Source organism: Malus sylvestris, chromosome 11 (genome assembly GCF_916048215.2).
Source record: "Malus sylvestris chromosome 11, drMalSylv7.2, whole genome shotgun sequence".
NCBI classification, from domain to species: Eukaryota; Viridiplantae; Streptophyta; class Magnoliopsida; order Rosales; family Rosaceae; genus Malus; species Malus sylvestris.
In genome coordinates, this window is record NC_062270.1 from 14,809,511 (window position 1) to 14,820,655 (window position 11,145).

Here is an 11,145-nt window from a genome sequence, read left to right on the forward strand (position 1 = left end):
CACAAGGTTGGGGTGGCCCAGAGAAAGAAAAGTAGAAGCTCTAAAAGAGGAAAAAATAAATTGCCAGACCTTGGTAAGAGGACAAGTCGGGATAAAGGTTTGGAAAGAGAATCACCAATAATGAGGAAGTGTTTTTGTTTGGGTTAAAACCGAACTATAGGCCCAAAGGTGGAGTCGGCCCAACCGAAGGCCCGGACGAAACTTAGGGGGCAGGAAAATGGCCACTTGCTCACCTACTCAAGGGCCAAGTGGTGTAGGCTGATCAGACTACACAGCCCAATAAAGCACTTTATGGTGGCATTCATGTAAAAAAGCTGATGAGTCATCACCTCCAAACCGCATTCGGGCAAGGTTGTGGCTACAGGAACCCAAACCAAAATTGTCTATAAAAGGAAGCAGAGAAGGCAGGATTCAGGACACTCAAACAAACACTCAAACAAACAAACAAATGCAAGCCAAAACTCTGCTCAAAGCCAGATTTGCCTTCCAAACAAAGCTGTAGTCAGCAAAGTCTTCATCCCATTCGGGACCAGCCTTTATCCCCCGCGGGATACTCTTTTCTTCTAACCTTTGTAATAGCTCTGCTACCATGTTCAAACTTGTTGGTAGTATCGATTCACTTTTGTTATTCTCTCTCTCCCTAAAGCTTTCAGACCTTTGACAAAGCTGCAAAGATAGGGACCTGCAAGAAGATCAACCTTAACTGATAAGGTTTAATCTTGCCCGACCTTCGTGGCTCTGTCTTTGTCTTTTCTTTCTTTAAAAAGCCTAGTAATATGTTGTATATTTCTAGTTATATACAAGTTGTTTCTAGCAAAATCATGATGAAAAGACGTCCTCAATACTTAGATCCGATTTGAATATATCTTCAGTGTTCAAACCAGATCCAAGTTCTAAGCCCGCATGGCATGTAGATTTGATCAGTTTAAAATTCCTTGGCCTCAAGGCATAAAAAAGAACTTTATGTGGACTTAACTCATCCACGACAATCCTTGATAAACGAGAAGTCCGAAGTTACTTAGGGCGCAAGTAATCGACCTATCTTTTAGTTTTGTTTCTACTATATCCTGATTGCCATAGAAAGCTTAAGTATGGAGTGGATTCTGATAGAAAGCCTCAAGGCCTACACCTAAGGCCCCACGAAGGCATCTATTTGGATTCACTCTATGCTGCGGTCTAGATAGTCCGAGTATAAAGATGAACTCTGATGGGAAGCCTCAAGGCCTACACCTAAGGCCCCACAAAGGCACCCATTTGGGTTCGTCCTACCTCTCGGACTCGGGTAATCAAAGGTATGATAGTGATAAAACTCCAGCAACCATAAAGACCAAATATGATATATCCAAGCACTGGTTTAGTTTGACAGGAAGCCTCAAGGCCTACACCTAAGGCCTCACAAAGGCACCTGTTATATCTAACACGGTTTCTCGGGAATATGCATATTCACAACTAAAACCTAACATCTATTCAACATCTGCCATACTGAAGATGGCAGTGGCACGCCTGAGCACCTACAAAGTTAATCTTGATTGCGAGCCTGAAGGCCTATACCTAAGGCCCCACAAAGGCACCTTTCAAATTAACTATGTCCTTCTCTTTCAACACTACCCGAGGAGTCTTGCCCGATCAAGACTTGCCCGACGAGACTTGCCCGACTAAGCCTGAGAAGAAAGCAGAAGCCCGACAGAAGCCCTCAACCGGCGCCGACCTCCCAGGGGAGCTGTGTGCTCGTTTGCCAGGAAGTCATCCTCGACGGATATTCCTGCCACGAACATAGTTTTGGCACACCCGGTGGGATCCTCTGATCAAAAGATAGATAAAAACATGCCAGACGATTTACAGACCACTTTGTGTCAAATGCTGCAAAGGTTGGAGAAAGCCTACACAGGCTCTAAAGGTGATGATGACTGGATTCCTCCCAAAGGGAAAAGACAAAGAACCAGCCAGACAGATGGGATGATCGTAGTTAACCCTGCATTCCCCTTCTCAGAGGCCCCCATAAATATGCTTAATATGACATGGGCGGAAAAAGGGAAATGGAAGATTACGAAGGAAGAAGGAAAACTGGCTAAAAGACCTACGGAGGAGATAAGCAAGCTGCCCGAATATCCAAAAGCTGCCATAATCAAAGGGTTGGTTATGTGTAGTAAATGCCAGTGTGAATGCGAGCTCGAGGTTCCCCCAGCTGGAGTCCTCATTGATCCCGAATTGATCAGGAGGAAAGAAGAAGATACCAGAAGAGAAGCCCGCGAAAAGATTAAGCAGGCAACAAGGAAGGATACTTCCCGAAGCGTTTTTCAACGTTTAGGAGGAGATTCCCAACCCAAGTTTTTGTCAGAAGTGTTCCGAAACCATGAAGTTTCTGACGAAGCAGAAAATTTGGAGGCCAAACTCCGAAGAAGTACAGATTATCCTCAGAATGGCCAAAAGGGGAGGGAAATCAACAAAGCTGATGGGATAGCTAATCCTGTTAAGAAAACAAATCCTGCACATCTTGGGCGGAAATGGTATATAGTTGGAAAGGACGGGCAGCCCACCAAGCCAATGGGAGCCTCTATGGTCAGAAGGGTTCAAAGGCAGCACAAAGCCTACATGAATTCCCTGAAGACCCCCACCACCTCTGAAACTTCCAAAAATCAAAAGCCGGAGAGACCAACATCTGGAGGAAGTAGCCAGCTGCATTGGCGAAGTAGGAAGGAGGTGGAGAAGTCCAACAGCAAAACGGAGGGCGTGGGAGATCATGTGCCACAGAGCCAACATCCTGGGAAATATAGGATCTTGAGAAGAGCTCAAGAAGATCTGGTTATGGTGCCAACCCCTGGTTGGAAGCCGGAGCCTACCCATGAGGGAACTATCACACCTGAAAGGAGGCCACCCTCTCTGCCATTGGTGGATCATTTTGGTGAAGTTCCAAAGCAGGCGCTGTATGAGGGCATAGATCAACCACCACTGGAAGGAATGCCAGAACCATTACTTCCAGCCGATGCAATGGCCTGGTTAGACGAATTCATGGACCAAATTGGGAGCCAGAATGAAGATTTGCTCGAACCTAATGACTTCCACATCAACATGACGTATGTATTATCCGCCACATTTGGCGCCAAGCCGGATCAGCCCGCTACTATGGAGGGTGATTACTTAACAACTGAACCCATGATGGCTCACGTCAATGTGGAAGTAGCTGAAGAAGAAGATTCGGGCAAGGCTGAGCTTTCAGAAGCATCCAGAGGTGGTCCTTTGAGGGTTTACATAGACGAAATGGTGTTCAGTCGCCCGAGTATTTCGTTGGCCAATCATCTGAAGCCTATATACGTTTCAGCTCACCTGGAAGGCGTGCCCTTCAAAAGAATTTTAATTGATGGAGGAGTAGCTGTTAACGTGTTACCGGCCAAACAAATGAGGAGGATGGGGAAAGGCATAGAAGATCTTATTCCCACAGACCTTACGGTCTCGAGCTTCTCAGGTGCTATCACCAGGACTCATGGGATATTGCCTTTGGAAGTGGACTTGGGGTCCAAAAAGATAATGCTGGCATTCTTTGTGGTGGACTGCACCGCCACTTACGGGGCCTTGCTTGGAAAAGATTGGATCCACCAAGGTTTAGCCATACCTTCCACTCTTCATCAACAAGTGGCTATATATCATGAAGCATGTGCTGAAGGACCAGGCTTTTGGGAGATAGTAGAGGCCGAATCACGGCCATTCCTCCCCTCAGCCAATGTTGCGGAAGCAAGTTTCTATAACCCCAACGTAGGAAACTTGAAGTGTTCAGGAGGTGATAAGAACGGCCGCCCGACCAAGGTGACGGCCCAAAAGCTTCTAGAACAAGGGATGCTCCTTACCAAGAAGGAGTGGGAAAGGCCCTGTCTCATACCAAATTCCCTACACCATCAATGATTGAACAAAAGAGAAGAGATCAGGTCATGGCAGTCAGATCCCTGATTAAAAGACTGCTGGTGTATGGAAAGGGAAGAAGACAGGAAAATGAGCTCTTAGATAAGGAAAAGCAGGAATGGCAGGAGAAAGCTTCAACCAGCCAGCACGGAAAGGAAGAAGAATCTTGCAAAGAAGAGTTAGATAGGGCTATTCAAATGGCCGAATGCATCTATGATATAGACGAGCCAGACGATCTGCCCGAGAACCCAGAATTGGTTGAGTTCTTGTGTGCAGAACCTAATAAGCCACCACCAGAAGTCCAGGATCCTTTGGAAGTTATTGATCTAGGCACGGAGGAAGATCCAAGACCAATTCAGATCAGTGGTTTATTAGGAGTTGAAGATCGGGCCAGGATTATTTGTCTTTTGCAAGAGTTCAAAGACTGTTTTGCTTGGCATTATACCGAGATGCCAGGGTTAGATCCAGCCTTGGTGGAACATAGAATGCCCATCAATGAGGGATATAAACCTGTTAAGCAGGCACCACAAAGAATCTGCTGAGGAAGACCCCAGATGGGTTATTGTTAAAATGCTTAGGCCAAGAAGAATCCATGAGAGTAATGGCCGAAGTACATGAAGGAATATGTGGAGCACATCAACAGGGACCAAGATGAGATGGATACTCAGAAGATACGGTTATTTCTGGCCCGACATGGAAAAGGATTGCAAGTCTTATGCCCGCGGTTGTGAGGAATGTCAGAGGCATAGATCTCTCCAGCACGTACCGTCGGTGCCTTTGAATCCAGTGGTCAAACCTTGGCCGTTCCGAGGATGGGCAATGGACTTCATCGGGCAAATCTATCCAGCCTCTGGTAAAGGACATACTTTTATAATTGTAGCAACGGATTACTTCACCAAGTGGGTGGAAGCATCAGCAGTGAAATCCATAACTTCAGCAGTGGTCAAGAATTTTATCGAGACCAAGATCCTACATAGGTATGGGGTGCCTGAAACTATAGTAACGGATCGTGGGCCATCTTTTATTTCAAAAGAGGTCGAGGAATTTGCAAGCAAGTACAAGATAAAGATGATTCAGTCCAGTCCATACTATCCTCAGTCAAATGGGCAAGTAGAGGCTAGCAACAAGATCTTGGTCAACATTATCAAAATGATGGTGATAGATAGTCCAGAGAAGTGGCACGAGATGCTGGGAAATAGGTTGTGGGCATACAGGACTTCTAAAAGAGCGGGGACAGGCACAACTCCTTATGCCTTAACTTTCGGGCAAGATGCAGTACTTCCCATGGAGATCAACGTTAGTTCCGTAAGAATTCAAAACCAATTTGGGTTACATAGTGCAGAATATATCGAAGCCATGTGTCAAGGCGTTGAGGATTTGGATGCAGCCCGAATTGAAGCCTTGAACCAAATTCAAGAGGGAAAAATAGCTGTTGCCCGAGCCTATAACAAGAAGGTGAGAATAAAATCGTTCAAGGAAGGAGATTTAGTGTGGAAAACAATCTTCCCGCTAGGGGCTCAGCTTCGAGGCTTTGGGAAGTGGAGCCCGACATGGGAAGGTCCTTTCATTATTAGTCAGGTTTTGACTAAAGGAGGATACTATCTAGCGGACCTCGAAGGCAATGAGCAGAAACACCCCATTAATGTGAAATTCTTGAAAAAATATTGTCCTACATTATGGGATGTTAGGGATTGCTATATTGACGAGGGGGCAGAGTAAGGCGAACTTCAGAAGTGTCATATGCAGTATTTTGTTCGTCAAACATTCAAAAAATGGGGCAGAAAGACAGAAATTGATAAAAAGTATTTATTTCATGTCGACAAATTGGTGAAATTACAAGATTCAAAGCCTATGTATTACATTTGATCCTTTTTGAAAGTGGTGGTGTCTTCAGCTGGTTTCCTGATGTCTTCATGGATGGAACCCGATCAGGTGATCGGGTTGTGCGGCCAACATGAGCCTGGTAGAGGACCCTCCGACGAGACCGTCACCATATATGATGGTGAAGCCCAACTTATCACCACAGATTGCGGGAGGATAAGCTATCAGGAAGAGGCCGCTTGACCAGGGGTGTTGGAGATAGAGGGGTGATCGACCAAGGGTGTTGGAGATAGCAGTTATCAGGTGAAGCCTCTTTTTCTCGCGAAAAGGAAGCTTTAGAAATAACCACTCAAAATCTAGAAAACCCATGTCTCAGAGGAGGCAAGAATGCTCAAGATGGGTTGAAGTCGAAGGCCAGAATGAAGAGGATTTGTTGGTTGGGTAGAAGGATTTCCAAAGCCGGAATTTATAGAAAACCAGAGGGTAGTTCGGAGGTCGTGAGAAGCTCAAGGGGCACGCATGCTGATATTCAATCAATGTTGGCGTTTGGGATCCCAACCTTAACATTAATTGAAGGGGGCACTGTTTGGGTTAAAACCGAACTATAGGCCCAAAGGTGGAGTCGGCCCAACCGAAGGCCCGGACGAAACTTAGGGGGCAGGAAAAGGGCCACTTGCTCACCTACTCAAGGGCCAAGTGGTGTAGGCTAATCAGACTACACAGCCCAATAAAGCACTTTATGGTGGCATTCATGTAAAAAAACTGATGAGTCATCACCTCCAAACCGCATTCGGGCAAGGTTGTGGCTACAGGAACCCAAGCCAAAGTTGTCTATAAAAGGAAGCAGATAAGGCAGGATTCAGGACACTCAAACAAACACTCAAAAAAACAAACAAATGCAAGCCAAAACTCTGCTCAAAGCCAGATTTGCCTTCCAAACAAAGCTGTAGTCAGCAAAGTCTTCATCCCATTCGGGACCAGCCTTCATCCCCCGCGGGATACTCTTTTCTTCTAACCTTTGTAATAGCTCTGCTACCTTGTTCAAACTTGTTGGTAGTATCGATTCACTTTTGTTATTCTCTCTCTCCCTAAAGCTTTCAGACCTTTGACAAAGCTGCAAAGATAGGGACCTGCAAGAAGATCAACCTTAACTGATAAGGTTTAATCTTGCCCGACCTTCGTGGCTCTGTCTTTGTCTTTTCTTTCTTTAAAAAGCCTAGTAATATGTTGTATATTTCTAGTTATATACAAGTTGTTTCTAGCAAAATCATGATGAAAAGACGTCTTCAATACTTAGATCTGATTTGAATATATCTTCAGTGTTCAAACCAGATCCAAGTTCTAAGCCCGCAGGGCATGTAGATTTGATCAGTTTAAAAGTCCTTGGCCTCAAGGCATAAAAAAGAACTTTATGTGGACTTAACTCATCCACGACAATCCTTGATAAACGAGAAGTCCGAAGTTACTTAGGGTGCAAGTAATCGACGTATCTCTTAGTTTTGTTTCTACTATATCCTGATTGCCATAGAAAGCTTAAGTATGGAGTGGATTTTGATAGAAAGCCTCAAGGCCTACACCTAAGGCCCCACGAAGGCATCTATTTGGATTCACTCTATGATGCGGTCTAGATAGTCTGAGTATAAAGATGAACTCTGATGGGAAGCCTCAAGGCCTACACCTAAGGCCCCACAAAGGCACCCATTTGGGTTCGTCCTACCTCTCGGACTCGGGTAATCAAAGGTATGATAGTGATAAAACTCCAGCAACCATAAAGACCAAATATGATATATCCAAGCACTGGTTTAGTTTGACAGGAAGCCTCAAGGCCTACACCTAAGGCCCCACAAAGGCACCTGTTATATCTAACACGGTTTCTCGGGAATATGCATATTCACAACTAAAACCTAACATCTATTCAACATCTGCCATACTGAAGATGGCAGTGGCACGCCTGAGCACCTACAAAGTTAATCTTGATTGCAAGCCTCAAGGCCTATACCTAAGGCCCCACAAAGGCACCTTTCAAATTAACTATGTCCTTCTCTTTCAGCACTACCCGAGGAGTCTTGCCCGATCAAGACTTGCCCGACGAGACTTGCCCGACTAAGCCTGAGAAGAAAGCAGAAGCCCGACAGAAGCCCTCAACCGGCGCCGACCTCCCAGGGGAGCTGTATGCTCGTTTGCCAGGAAGTCATCCTCGACGGATATTCCTGCCACGAACAGTTTTGTTGAAAATGCACCAATGAGTTTAACAACGGTGGACACTGACATGTATCATCCCTGTCGAGACCAATGAGTTGCATAAGTAGGAATTGCTGGGGGCTTGGGAACCTTTAAACAATTCGTGCACTAAATAGGCTGGTCCTTGCTAAAGACCCCATGGTGATTTTTCTATGCGAAACGAAGAGCTCGAAAGGGCATATGGAAAGATTAAAATCACAATTAAATTTTGATTGTTTGTTTTCAATACCGAATAGAGGTAGTTCAGGTGGTTTGTTTGCGATGTGGAAGGAGGAGGCCAATTTGTCTATACGGTCTTACTCTAATAATCACCTGGACTTTGATGTCGGAGGAATGAGGGAGCCTAATTAGTGAAGGCTCACCTGCTTTTATGGTTTCCCTGCAGAGGTTGATAGACATAGGTCCTGGAATTTACTTGGGCAACTCTAAGCTAATTCTTCACTACACTGGTGTTGCATTGGTGATTTTAATGAAGTAATTCGTGCGGATGAGCAAAAAGGTGATAATCTGCATTGTGAGCGACATATGGAGGGGTTTCGTAATCGTCTCTTACGGCGTAATTTGATTGATTTGGGCTACTTGGGTAACAAGTTCACTTGGGCTACAACTCGAGGAGGAGGTATTAAAGTGATAAATATGCACTAATATGTAGGCCACATTTGCACAACATTGATAAATATTATATATTAAAAAATAAAAAAATATAAATTGATAAAGTTGCAAAACATCAAAAAGCAATAAAGCCCCTTTTGAAAACAATCTGAGTGAACTGTTGTTTGGCCTTACACAAAGTTATAAAAAGAATATGATACCAGATGCTTGGAATTTAAGATAATAATATTATATTAGGACATCCTTGGCCGTTAGAGAAGACTAGTAATAAGCCCGCGCGATGCCGCGGGACTTGAATGCACCAACCTTAACAACATGAATAAGAAAAGAAAAGAAAACGAAGAAGAATCGAAAGCACTTCCCATTCCAAGGAAAGAGCAGCCATAATTAGGATCCAAAATTCGTTCTTTAGTCTCCTCATCTGAAGCTATATATAATCATTGAACAAAAACGTTTAACGTCCAGCAGAAAGCAAACTGCAATCAAAATTTCAAAAAAGCAAAATAATGCGCATATAATCGACAGTTGCAACAAACAAAAAATAGAAAAATCAATTGCAGATTGAAGGAAAAATCGAGACCGCAATCGAAACTCATGCTTGTACGGGTAATTAATTGTAGATACCAAATCATCAAAAACCACTTGTCTACACCAAATTGCATACAAAAGATATTGGGGCAACTCAGATTGCGCAATGAAAAACAAAGTCAAACTACGACGTAGATGTCTATCGGAATTTCATTCAAAGAATGATTAAATAAAGACAATGGCATGCCAAAGATTATATACCCTAAGCGACAGTGTCAGCCATGAGCTTCCCTCTGTGAGAGCACAGGGGTGTAACTGCAAAAGAAAGCCGGAGACTGAGGGCAGACTGTAATTTTGTCAAAAAGAAGGAAGAGTACAAAGGAGAAGTGACAGCAATAAGCGTAGACGCCAAGGACGAAGTAAATATGTATTTGTGAATGGGGTTAAGCTGCTGCTAGCTTTGTATAGTGTAATAATGCAACTGCAAATAGACCAAGTTACTCCTACTAAAAGTTTTTGCAAAATCATAAAACTCTTAACAGTTTGAACCCTACCGAAAAGTTTATATGAGTTAAAGAACAGTCGTACTTAAGTGCAGCAAGATCATAAGCTCTTGCAGCTTCTCCTCCATATCAGAACCACCTGCAGTCCAAATTAACCAAGATTCAAGGCCAAAGCAAGAACAAATTAGTGATAATTTAAACTAAAGTCCCTAATTATTGTTGCAGAGAGAATTCATATCAAGATTAACGACATTATTTGATTCGAATGGAATCCAAACACAGCATAAACATGAAGGGTAAAAAATTAATACCAAAAGTCACATTTAAGCAGCAATTAATAGCATAAATCAGATTTTGGACCAAAATAATTCAGTAAAAAAGAAACAATCCCAAACAAATAGAAAGAATTGGAGAAACAATTCGAAACAAATCTTCGGAAAGCAACCCCATCCCTCCCTCACCCTCTCTCTCTCCAATTCCAACTTCTCCCTACATCTCTCTGTCTATAATAGATGTGCAGTTTTATTAATCTTTGTTGCCGAAGCATGCAAGATAGTGAAAAGATTGTTTATCTAAGAAAAAAAAGGGCACATTTTAGATGGAGACAGATAGCATTTAACAAATTCTTCATTAGTGGAGTAAATAATTTGCAACCACCTATTTCCCGGTAGCATTAAAAAAAATTCAATTTTAAAAAAGAAATGTACTTTTTAGTTCAATTTCCACAGCCATGGTAATTTATGTGGACTAAAATTAAGATTAACTAATACATCCAATCAACTGCAACTAAACAACTTATAGTAATTGAATCTGTGTTTGTGGATGTGTGAGAGAGAGAGAGAGAGAGAGTTATCTATTATAAAGCCAACCTTCTTTGAATTCACTTCTTCGTCCTCTTGTGGCTTATTACCAAAACTCTCCACTGCATTTGCAGTAATGCCCTCTGCTTCTCCTCCTGCGATAATTATCATTCTGTAAGTAAAAGGTACAAAAGCATCAATTACTTAATGGTAGATATGTACTTTAGACTTTTGAAGATCCAATTCATCCTGCATCTTCTCACACTCATCTTCATGCTGAAGCTGCAAACCTGTCAGCTCAGCTTCAAGTTCGCTCCTCATTGAAGTTATTTTCTATGAAAATGATAAACTGGTTTGTAACGTAAGCATATAACACTCTAGTTAAATTAGTAGTTCCAACTTAATTCAAAGCTAAAAATGACATTAATGACCACAATTTAAGAATCCAGAAACAGCCCAATCTAACAACACACACAGAGGACGGACACTGAAAGACATTTTTTTAGAGAACCTAACTAAAAATTAAAAACAAACCAAGTAAAATTTTCAGAGTTTAAAAACAGGAAACCATTACAATCTTTACAGAAACCAACTAAAATTGGAATCTGAAAAAAAAATCCGCTCAATTTTAACAGCCCTGCTGCATATATTGGGTTTTTTTAGGCATGAGACAACACAAACGAAGAAAACATAACATAGTTGTAAACCTTAGGCTCTAATCAGGTCAAGTGTGAGATTTCAAACAC